This window comes from Mesoplodon densirostris, chromosome 4 (genome assembly GCF_025265405.1).
Source record: "Mesoplodon densirostris isolate mMesDen1 chromosome 4, mMesDen1 primary haplotype, whole genome shotgun sequence".
Lineage (NCBI taxonomy): Eukaryota > Metazoa > Chordata > Mammalia > Artiodactyla > Ziphiidae > Mesoplodon > Mesoplodon densirostris.
The window spans coordinates 174,012,081-174,024,434 of NC_082664.1; the positions used below are offsets into that span (position 1 = coordinate 174,012,081).

At 33.2% G+C, this 12,354-nt stretch overlaps 1 protein-coding gene across 1 annotated transcript in view; it reads left to right on the forward strand.

The window, feature by feature from the left end:
- The window catches only part of GPR158 (G protein-coupled receptor 158), a 308,287-nt gene that overhangs the window by 126,956 nt on the left and 168,977 nt on the right, over nucleotides 1-12,354 (forward strand). The gene's annotated exons all lie outside the window — the stretch shown is intronic.

Genomic DNA, 12,354 nt, shown 5'->3' on the forward strand with positions numbered 1-12,354 from the left:
TGTATGGTATTTGGCATTAGTACAGCCACACCAGTTCTCTTTTCTTACTGATTTCATGGTATGTTTTTTTCTGTCCTTTTACTTTCAACCTATTTGTGTTTGAACCTAAAGTGTGCCTCTGGTATACCACAGATAGTTGAATCATAGGTTTTTTGGGAGGAAGGGAATCATTCCTTTTTAGATCTCTTCAGTTGGACTATAGTCTCTTTAAACTGAGGTTCTAAATATTGAAATTAATAATCTATCTGTGAATGATTGTTTATTCTATATTATTTTATTGCCTTTAATGCAGTCAACTGTTGTTTTAGTATTTGGGGGGCAGTCATATCATAATTTGGTAACTTATGTGGCTGATTTTTGTGAATCCAGTCACAGGACCCTATATTTTTATATTAAATCTTATTTTGTTCTAATTAACCTATTGTCCTTTCAGTTTCTGCTTTTATCATCTTGTATATTCAGTGTCATTCCAATGATGATGATTGTGATGAGTGCTAACATTTAATGAGTATGATTGGGCATTCTATTTACCTGATATAAACTCCGCTCTGTCAGTTGTTAGATGTGTGATCTCAGACAAGTTACTTAACCTCTTTACCTCAGTCTCCTCATCTATAAAGTTGGGATGCTGATAATCAATCACATCTAGCTCACTGGGTTGCTATGAGGATTAAATGAATTAATATATGTAAAGTGTTTTAAAAATAATGACTAGCATATAATAAATACCATACAAGCATTTGTAAAATAAGATAACTCTATGATGTAAGAAATATTATTATTCTCACTTTATAGATAAGGAAGATAGGATTTCAGGAGACAGTAATTTGCCCAATGTTCCATTGCTATTAAGTAGTTAATCTGGGACTTGAACTAAAGTGTGTCTCACTCCAAAGTCTGTGTTCTTGACCACTAATTCTTTAATATCATCCGCTCAATGCTTCATTCAAACTGTCATTAAACACATTGAAGAAAAGAGTGCCAAGAGTGGGGGCCTTGGGATTCACTACCACAAATTTCCTTCTATTAATCAGAGCCCTTTTTATGATTATTCAATAATATCTTCAAATCTTTTATCCATTTCTCCATGAGTTTTAGCAACTTCAAATAAAATCATGGAAAATACTTTGATGAGTCTATATATATGCCTTGTACCTATATATCCCTTATTGGCCATTGCAGACATTCTCAAAAAGAAAATGAAGGTACTTTAAAATTTTCAAACTTTAGTGCTAATGCTTATTACTCCTGTGAACTCCTCAGTGTTCTTGAATATGTTTCTTTTCTGAACTTTGTGTTGCATTGGAGAAATTTTCCTTCTGTTTTAAAAAGTCTATCTTCTTAAAGTCTAGGGTACATGTCAATTTTAGTTGACATTCCCACTCATAGATATCAGGAATGCTAAAATTAAATAGCTATTTTATATTTCCATCCAAATTTTTTTGTTGGTCAAACTAGGTTGAGAGTCTCAGGTAAGGCAAAGCATACTAAAGTTCTGTGACTTGGAAGAGTGTGTGCAGGGCTTTGAATGTTGTGCCATAGAGATTATTTAGAGGGGCCTGTTTTGATGATAAAATTTATAACCAATATTTTTACTGTTTATATAACAATGAATATTCCTAAAGTACTTGGAAACATTTTTTAACATTAAATATTTACTTAAAATTTGTCCTGTTTTTTAAAAAACTGTTTTTGTGGTTCAATGATGAACTAAGGACATTTATGCATCTTGAATTTTTTTTCTAGAATAAGATAAATTGTTTAAAAAATCTTGCATGTTTTTCAGCCGAGAATGATAGCAATTATACCAATTAAAATGATTTTCTTTGTGAGTGATAAATAATATTTTATTTTTCTCCATAATAAAAGAAAAGCTCAATGCCATTTGAGAATATAACATTTAGTTTTGATTTAGCATTTAATAAGCAGTATAGTTCCTAGCTTTTGGTTTAGCTCTATGCCCTTTATTCTTTAGCTGATTTGCTAATTACTATTGAATAACCCTCTAAAATTTCACTGGGGAAATGCAAATGTACATTCAGATTCTAAATACTTGAGAGGCAGCCAAGAACTGAGTGCATGCAAACACATTCTGAATTTTACATAATTTTTTGTATAATTACTTTTAATTTCCAGAGACTTCCTCCTTCAGTATCAGTACTTAGATTCCTTCTCTGTCAGCAAAAATGGAATGGATAAAATGTTCCAGTTGTTTCAAATAAATCAGAATACTAAAAAATAGAATTTATATGATAGGTGAAAGAGAAAGGAAATAAAAACTGGGGGCGTGAGAGGCAGAAGTGTGGCATAACATTAATTCTATAATTTTTATTGAAATAAAAAACATTGCATAAAAATATAGAATCATAGGTATACAGCACAATGAATCGTCACAAAAGGAACGCACTTATATAAGTACCACTCAGGTCAAGAGAAAAAACATCACCAGTACGTTAGAAGGCTTTCTTGTGCCCTTACCCATCACCTCCTCCCCACTATTCCCCCAAACTAAAAAATACCCTGATTTCGAACACTACATATTGCAATATCCTGTTTTAAACATTATGTAAATAGAATAATACAGCACATATGACTTATTTTGTTCAACATTGTTTGAGAGATTGAGAAATTCATCCATGTTATTGTATATAGCATTGGTTTATTTTCCTTGCTGTATAGTATTCTATTATATAAATAATATTAGATAAATGCAATTTATTTCTCCATTCTACTTTAGATGAACATCTGGCTTCTTAACAGTTTGGGATTATTGCAAACAGTGCAGCTGTTTTTTCTTGTCTATTAGAGCATGTTTGCATATCTTTCAGTTGTGTATACATCTAGGATTGAAATAGCTAGATAATAGGATATGTTATCTTCATAGTAGTAGATAATGCCAAATTCATTTACAAAGAGATTGTATGTCTTTATATGTCTGTCAGCACTATATGAGGGTTCTACTTATTCCATATCCTCACTAACACTTAAATTGTCAGTTGTTAAAAGTTTTAGCCATTTTAGTAGGTATGTATTGGTTATCTTAAATTTGTTTTTCTTTGATGACTAATGAAGTTGGAATTTTTTTATATGTTTATTAACCATTGTGATACTCTATTTAAACTTTTGCTCATTTTTAAATTGGAATGTTTATTTTTTTCTTACTGATGTATGAGTTCTTTTATATTGGGGTTTTGAACTTTTTTATCATTTCTAGTTGCCTTTCCTCTTCTGTCCTTTCTGTCATTTCTCATCACTACTACCAACTTTGTATCTTACATCCTCTTGGGCTTCTTTTAGGGATGTCCCTAATAATACATACATAATTACATCAGTGATTTAAATAGTAAATATTAATTTAGATGAGCCCAGATTTTACCCTTTCCATGGCTTTTGATTCCTTTCTGCATCTTCAGTCTTTCATTTGAGATCATTTTCTTTCTGTCTAATAAACACTCCCTAGTATTTTATGTATTATTGGTTTGCAGCTGAAAAATTATTTCAGGTTTTGGTTTGCTGAAAATATCTTTATTTCACTTTTTAATTTTGAAGGGTATTTTAATTGTATATAAACTCTAGATTAGCAGTTATTTTCTGTTGCACTTTTATTAGACAAGCCATTGTCACTTTATTTTAATAGTATAATAATAAATACCTAATAATATAATATCAAATATATTCAGATTATATAGAATATATATTTTAGTTATATATGAAGCCAGCTTTAAGGATTATCTTTGCATTTGATATATCTAGGTGTTATTTTCCTTGTATTAATCCAATTTAGGGTTTGTAGTGCATCTGGAATGTGAACTTAATTTTTTTGGAAAATTTCCAGCCATTATCTTTTAAAATGGTACTTTTGCTTCTTTGCCAGTCTCTGCCAACATTATCAATCTTCTCTTCTGTATTCTTGTACACATTAAATGTATTACGGACTGAATGTTTGTGTCCCCCCAAAGTTCATATGTTGAAGTCCTAACCTGAAATGTGGAATTTGTAGATAGGGCCTTTAGGAGGTAATTAGGTTTAGATGAGGTCATGAGGGTGGTGCCCTGGAATAGGGTTAGTGTCCTTCTAAGAGGAAGAAGGACCAGGGCTCTCCCTCTCTCTCCACCATATGAGGACACAGTAGGAAGGTGGCCATCTGCAAGCCAGGAAAAGGACTTCCCCTTGGAACTGAATCTGTCAGCACCTTGATCTTGGACTACCCAGCTTCCAGACTGTGAGAAATATCTGTGTTTAAGCCATCATGGTGGTTTGTTATAAATATATAGCAGCCCAAGATGACTAAGACAAAGCATTGCCAAAAGTGTTTGAGTTTTATAGCTCCTTTATCTGCATCCCATCTACATTTGTTTCTATAGGCTGCATTTTCTCAGTTTTCAAGGCAATGTCTTCTCTTTTTACTATAATTCACATACTATAAAATTGACTCTCCTAAAGTGTACAATTCAGTGGTTCTTATTATATTCAGAGTAGTGCAACCATAACAATTGTCTACTTTCAGAGGCTCTGTGTCACCCCAAAAAGAAACGCTGTACTGCTTTGTACCTCTCCCCAACACTTGGCAACCACTGTTCAACTTTCTGTTTCTATGGATTTGCCCATTTTGAACATTTCATATAAATGAATCATATAATATGTGCTCTCTTGTGACTAGCTTCTTTAACTTAGCATACTTTTTCCAAAATTCATTCATGTTGTAGCATGTATCAGTACTTCATTCCTTTTTATTGCTGAATAATAATTTATTATATGAATAGACCACATTTTATTTATCCATTTACTAGCTAATGGAAATTTGCGTTGTGTCCATTTTTTGGCTATTATGAATAAAGCTGCTGTGAACTTTTCTATGCCAGTTCTGTGTGGGTCTGTGTTTTAATTCTCTTGGGTATAAACCCAGGAGTGGAATTGCTGGGTCATATGGGGACTAAGGAACTGATAAACTGTTTTCCAAGGTGACTGTACTGTTTATAATCCCTCCAGCAGTGTACGAGGGCTCAATTTCTCTGCATCCTCACCAACACTTGTTATTGTTTCCCTTTTTAATTTTAGCCACTCTAGTCAGTGTAAAATGGTTTCTCATAGTGCTACTTGATTATTTTTTAAAACTTTTGTGTGCAAAATACATACAAAATAATGCACAAAATGACCATACTTGTTTAACAAGCACTCAGGTGGGAAAGGAGAATATTACCAGCAAAAAAGTCAATTTTTGCTCTCTTCCAATCATTATCCACCCCATTTCAAAGGTAACATCCTGATAAAAAACATTTTTTTTCCTCCTTTTCCTGCTGTCGTTCTTTTATAAAAATGTAAACATACATCATATTAATCTAATGGCCTTACTATACAAATGTAATTGCTTTCTAATTATCACTGGAAAAACCCCCTAACAATGTTTTCAAATTTTAAAGAAATCACTGTTAGAAATCAGACAGCTGCTTGTCTTTCTGTTTTCCTTCTTCCCTTCCTTGTTAATTTTATTCACATATATTATCTTAATATCTTTTTCTGTGTGTCCCATTATATTCCTTTCTGTCTCTTTTCTTGCCTTAGTTGGCATTAATCTATTATTTCTTTTTATTAGTATTCCACTTTTTTCTTTGCCTGTTATAAACTATTTTTCTATACTTTTAGTAGTTATTCTATGGATTACAACATATATCCTTAGCTCATTACAAACAAATATGTTATTCCTTTTAACTTTCCCAGATGAAATAGGGTATCAGCACCTTTTACCTGCATTTACCCTTCCCCCTGCCTTTTGCCTTGCATTTTGATTCAATATATATCTTAAAGCTCACGAGACATTATTATTACTGTTAGTACCTTGTACTATCTGTTTTAGATTTACCCACATATTTACTTACATTGCTGTTCATTCTGTCCTCCATTTTTGTGCCTCTGTCTGGCATAATTTTCCTTTTGCTTGAAAATTCCTTTAGCATTTCTTTTGTCATAGGTCTGTGATAAGGTTGTTTTTTTTTTTCAGGTTTTGTTTGACTTGAAATACCTTTATGTATTTCACATTTGAAGGGATATTTTCTCTTGGGAAACAATTCTAGGGTTTTCCCTTCTTTTAGCACTTTAATGATGTCATTCCATTATTTTCTGGTTTCTTTTATTTCTGTTTTGAAGACAGTTGTCAAACTTGTTGCTACTTATTTGTAAGTATGGTCTTTTTTTTCCCTCTGGCTATTTTAAGATTTTTGTGTGTGTTTGGCTTTCTAGTTAGGCTATGGTGTGTGTTTATCCACTTTGGGGTGTATAACTAGATATATTTTATCTAATATTGCTTCTGTCCTCTCCCTTTATGTGGCTCTAAGTACAAGTATATTAGATCCCTTTTCTATGATTCGTTATGTCCTTTGTGTTCTTTTGTATATTTCTATTCAGTTTAGTTTTCAAGCTTCAGACTGGACATGTTTTGCTCATCTGTCTTCTCTTTGACTTACTCTGTCTCCTCTGGTATCCTATCTTGGTTTTGTTAGTTCTGGACTATTCCAGAATATTTTATTGTTTTTTTAAAAATTAGATTCCAATTTTTCTAAAAGTTGTCCTCCGCTTTCTTGCATATGTTGATTATAGTTATTTAAAAATCTGTCAGTAGCTTGAGTATCTGGTCATTTGTCGATCTGTTTATACTGTCTGTTTATTTCTTAGTGTTTGGTAATTTAAGAGTGAATGCCACACATAGTTTTGTTGCAGTGGTTCTGGATGCATTACCTTCTTCCAGAGAGGTTTTACCCTGTCTCTGATAAGTAACTAGGTAGAGACAGATCATCTTAATCTAACCAGGACTTGATCTGTCCCACAGCTGGACAGAAGTCTATGAAAGTCTCAAACTGCTCCTTATTTACTCTTACTTTAGGATATAGCACTATGGGGAGCTCACTGAGATGTTTACTAGGGCCCTTCGTCCTCAGAAATTCCTGAACTCCAATTTAGGAATTTAACATTGCGATACTACCAAAAACTCAACCCTGTCTCTCTTTAGCATCTGCTTTGCGTCTTTGATTTTCACTGCAGACAGCTTAAGAATTCAACAACAAATTTTGAGTCTCAGTCTTATTTCTTTGTTATTTCATTCTGTCTGAGATTTTGTCCTTAAGGCTTGAGTATTTTTGAAGTGCTCAAATTGATTTTTTTTCTCCTCTGGGCTGTAAGATTACCAAAATTTTGCTGGCTTCTCTACTTCTTACCAGCTTCTGTTTGTCTGGATTCTCAGTCTTTCCCCAATGCCTCATCTCATCAAATACTCAGTTTGATACATAAATAAAGAATATAGTATATCTGTGCATTTTTCTTCTTTCTGTGATCTTGGCTTCTCAATTTTGGCTCCATTGGCAGCTTTCTGACGCCTCCTTATAGGTAAGTAGGTGAGTTCAGTCATTTGTTTGTTCCTTCATTTCTTTGTTTCTTTCTTCCTTCCTTCCATTTTATCCAGATATTCGAATTGTTTTTGGTGAAAACTTCATCCTGCTATAAAATAATGTATCACAGCCAGAAACTAAAGTCAGTTCCTTCCTTCCCTCATTTCAGTAATAGATTGTTACCATTACCTAAGAAGCCCCTGTATTCTCCTCTGTCATCCTATACCCATCTGCCCCCCAAAAGGTAACCATTATCCTGAAATTTATGTTATCACTTTGATTCTTTATCGTTTCATGTATGTATGTATGTTTAAGTAGTACTTTATAAAAATTTTACATGTTTTTGAATTTTATCAAGTTGAAACCGTATTATATATTCTTTCATTGATTTCTGTTCTTAGTATAGCAATTTGTATTTTAACAAACAGTTGATGCCAGAAAAATGTGTAAAGATGGACTACTCAAAAACAAATATATGTGAAGCCCTTTAGCTGTGAACATGGTAGAGTACCATACAGTAACTTTGATTTTACTTTTCTACCTGTGGGTGGTAAGCTCTCTGAGAACTAGACCATGATTTTGTTCCTCTTTGTTGCTGTAGCAAAGAGCACACAATGGGGCTCAGTAAGCAAGAGCTAAATTAAGTCAGTAATGAGAAGAAAGTTCCCATTGCTTATGACCTGTGACCACAGGAAGTGCAGGGTGTCAAAGGTAGAACGTAGTGAATTTGTGGTTTAGTGGGGGGCATTGTTTTATTTTTTTTAAAGTGTTGAGCATATTAAGAACTTATCTTTATCGAGCGTTTGGGACTTTTTTCTGTAAGAAGGTCTAGAAAAATTGGCTTGCTCACTCAATGAGATACAATCCTAACGTTTTCCTGAGTCAGTTTCAACCTCACGCAAAGCATCTTGCTGTGTGTCAGTACTTGTAATGCGTCTGCTCCAGATGCTGCATTGGCACCCTTAGCCCTGTGTTGTGAGAGAGGGCTCCACTGAATATAACAAGAACGTTTCAAAAATTAATAATAGAAAACAGTTTCTTTTTTCATTTTTAACTATATCATAAAAGAAAACATCCTTTCACCCCCAACCCTGCTCCAGTCCATCAAGCTTTTTAAACTATGTTATCTGGCAGCTAATGAATAATAGAGACAAAATGTAGTTCTTTTTCTCCCTGGTGAAATACTGCACTATTTGTTATTCATGAGTTCTTGTTTTCCTGGAAGATTGTTTGATGAAATATGTGGGTGATGTGTACCCTATCATTGCCTGGGGGCCTTTTAGATTTCCTCTGTTTCAGTGTTCTCCTTTTGTTTTAATAAACTGCTGATAGTTGTGGAGAAGTCACTGGATGTTAGGATAATTAACCTGTTTTAATACCAAGTCCCCCCAAACCCACTCGCAAATTACCAGATTCAACATTTTACAGTGTTTCTTCACAAGTTTCATTAAAGGAGTAAAATAAAAATAAAGGTTGCTGGCTTTTAAAAATAATCTAGAAGCCCCAGTTGCTACTTGGTCTTGCCAGTGTCAGGCCTTTCACTTTTCTCTATGCCTCTGTGGTGTTGCAATCTGCTTTTTTGAATAAGGTTCAATAAATTCACTATAGTAGGAAACCCTTTCTGGAATTAGATACATCTTCTGTCAAAGCAGAGTGGAACCGTGTTTTGGCCACCAGAGAGAAAGAAGTGACAATCTGGACTGCCGTGAACTCCCTGGTTTCCATTGCTTTGCTTGCTGAGTTTAGTTTGGGACTAAGCATCTGTGAACCCGCCTGCTGATTCTCCTTAGACCCAGAGGACTTCTATTTTCAGGAATTCAGGTAGAGAAGAGTTACTCTACTTATATGATCTGAAATGAAGATTTGTTTTCTAAGATCTGAGCTTTGGGAACTCTGCTTTGGGAAGGGAGAGGCTTATTTTTTAAATTTGTAACAGATGTAAGAATTAACCACATTTCTTAAAATACATTTCATATATGCATTTAAAAATTAATAACTTTCACATACCCGAAGCCTAATGATCCAGCAAACTGATCCATTTGGAATATTGCTTAAAAACAAGAAGAATGGAAAAATAAAATTCTTGAAACAATGTAGATTCCAAAGTGACCAGACAGTAGCATCCACTCCTGTGTATGGGAGAGTAGTTATTACTCTCTTTGGAGCCAGACTCCTGGGATTGAATTCTGGCTCTGCCAGTTAAAGCTTTGGGCAAGTTGCCTTAGCAGTCTATGCCTTAATTTTCTCATCTTGAAGATGGAGATAATGATAAAATTGATGTAGGGTTAAATGTGTTAATACTTACACATTGCTTAGAACAGGACCTGGCATATACCAAACACTCAGTAAACATGAACTATTTACTATTATGTTATTTACTCTTACTTTGTTATGTATTATCTCATGTACTCTTGCTTTGTATGTTTGGTGATCTAGTTTCCATGTATACAGGCAATTATAACCATAATATAGGAGAGAAGAGACATGTCTAGAAGTAACTCTATATTTTACAATTAAAATATGATAAAGAAGGAAAAAGAAAACATAAAAAGTAAATAAAAGAAAGAAAACAGTACAGCAGTCTGGGCTATTTGTTATATGAGAAAATAGCCGTATACTTTTAACAGCTTCAGAGGGCATTAGTGTATTTCAGCATAGCTCAGTACCTGTTGTTCAAAGTAATGATTCTGACTCATGAAGAAAATGTTAAATTCTGTTTATGGTGTTCAGTTCAGAGAAGCCAGAAAGTGTTTCACATTTTAGGAGGATTCCAAAACAAAGTAAAAAAAAAAAAAAAGTATTTAAAGGTTTCTAGAGGATTTTGAATTGTATAAGTTTTATTGTATTTGCATCTTTTGCCTACTTCTTTCAGTTAAATTAGTTTTCTTCAGAATGACATGTAAATGTGATCCTTGGGCACAAGCATGGTTTCCATTAGATGCTGAAAAAGACTTCCCCTGTACGTATCTAATTTTAGCCTTCATTTTTAGCCATTTCACTGCTCAATAGTACCTCTATACAAAATCTTCATGACTGTCAAGTTGGCCAGGTTTTGCTCTGCTATTATGTTTTACCAGGAGTTGAGATGGATTATATGTCATGCCAATTATGTGTTGCAATATGACCTGTAGTCTTTACATACATATTGTTGGGGGAGAAAGACTATTTTGCTCTAAACTCTTTTTTTCACAAATTTTTAATTGTGGTAAAAAATATGTAATGTAAAGTTTACCATCTTAATCATTTTTAAGTGTACAGTTCAGTAGTATAAATTAGATTCACGTTGCTGTGGAACGGATCTCCAGAACTTTTTTATCGTATAAAATTGAAACTCTATGCCCATTAAACAATTTCTCATTTCCCTCTTGCCCTAGTCCCTGGCAACCACCATTCCACTTTAGTTTTCTGTGAGTTTAATTACTTTAGATACCATATATAAGAGGAATTATAAGTATATGTGTTTTTTGTGACTGGCTTATTTCAATGAGAATAAAGTGCTCAAGGTTCATTTATGTTGTAGCATGTGACAGGATTTTCTTCTTTTTTAAGACTAAATAATAATTCCATTGTATTTTCTTTACTTATTCTTATTTTCTTTACATTTTCTTTACTTATCCATTGATGAACATTTGAGTTACTTCCACCTCTTGGCTGTTGTGAATAATGCTGCAGTGAACATAGGTGTGCAAATATCTTTTCAAGACTCTGCTTTCAATTCTTTTAGATATATACCCAGAAGTGAGATTTTTGGATCATATGGCAATTCTTTTTTGGTTATTGAGTTCTATATATCAACCCCTTTATTGGATATATGATTTGCAAATATCTTTTCCCATTTAGTAGGTTGCCTTTTCATTTTGATGATGGTTTCCTTCTCTGTACAGAATCCTTTTAGTGTGATGTAGATTCATTTGTTTATTTTTGCTTTTGTTTCCCTTGCCTTTGGAGTCAGATCCACAAAAATGTTGTAGATGTCAAGGAGATTACCATCTACATTTTATTTTAGGAGTTTCATGATTTCAGGTCTTACATTCAATTTTTTAACTCATTTTGAGTTAATTTTTGTATATGGTGTAAGATAGTGGTCCAATTTCATTCTTTTGCATGGTAGCAGTCCAGTTTTCCACTTATGGAAGACAGTATTCTTTCCCCATTGTATCTTCTTGCCTTCTTTGTCATAAATTAATTGACCATATATGTGTGGGTTTATGTCTTGGCTCTCTATTCTGTTCCATTGATCTATGTGTCTGTTTTTATGTCAGTACTATACTGTTTTTTAAAATTAATTTTTATTGGAATATAGTTGCTTTACAATGTTGTGTTAGTTTCTACTGTACAGCAAAGTGAATACCATACTGTTTTGATTACTATAGCTTTGTAGTATAGTTTGAAATCAAGGAGCATTATGACCTCCAGCTTTGTTCTTTGTCAAGATTGCTTTGGTTATTTGGGGTCTTTTGGGTTTCCATGCCAATTTTATAACTAGTTCTAATTCTGTGAAAAATGCCTTTGGAATTTTGATAGGGATTACATTGAATCTGTCGATTGCTTTGGTTAGTATGGACATTTTACCAATATTTAGTCTTCCAGTCCATGAGCATGCACTGTCTTTCCATTTATTTGTGTCTTCTTCAGTTTCTTTCATCAGTGCTTTATAGTTTTCAGTGTACATCCTTAGTTAAATTTATCCCTAAGTATTTTATTCCTTTGATGTGATTGTTAAATAGGATTGTTTTCTTGATTTTGCTTTATGATCATTATTAGTGTATAGAAATGCAACAGATTTTTGTATATTAACTGAATTATCAACTGCCTCAACTGATATGCATTTATTAGTTTAACAGTTTTTTGGAGGGGTGTTTAGGGTTTTCTATATATAGTATCATGTTATCTGCAAATAGTGATAGTTTTACTATTTCCTTTCCTACTTTGATGCCTTTTATTCATTTTTCTTACCTAATTGCTGTGGCTAGAA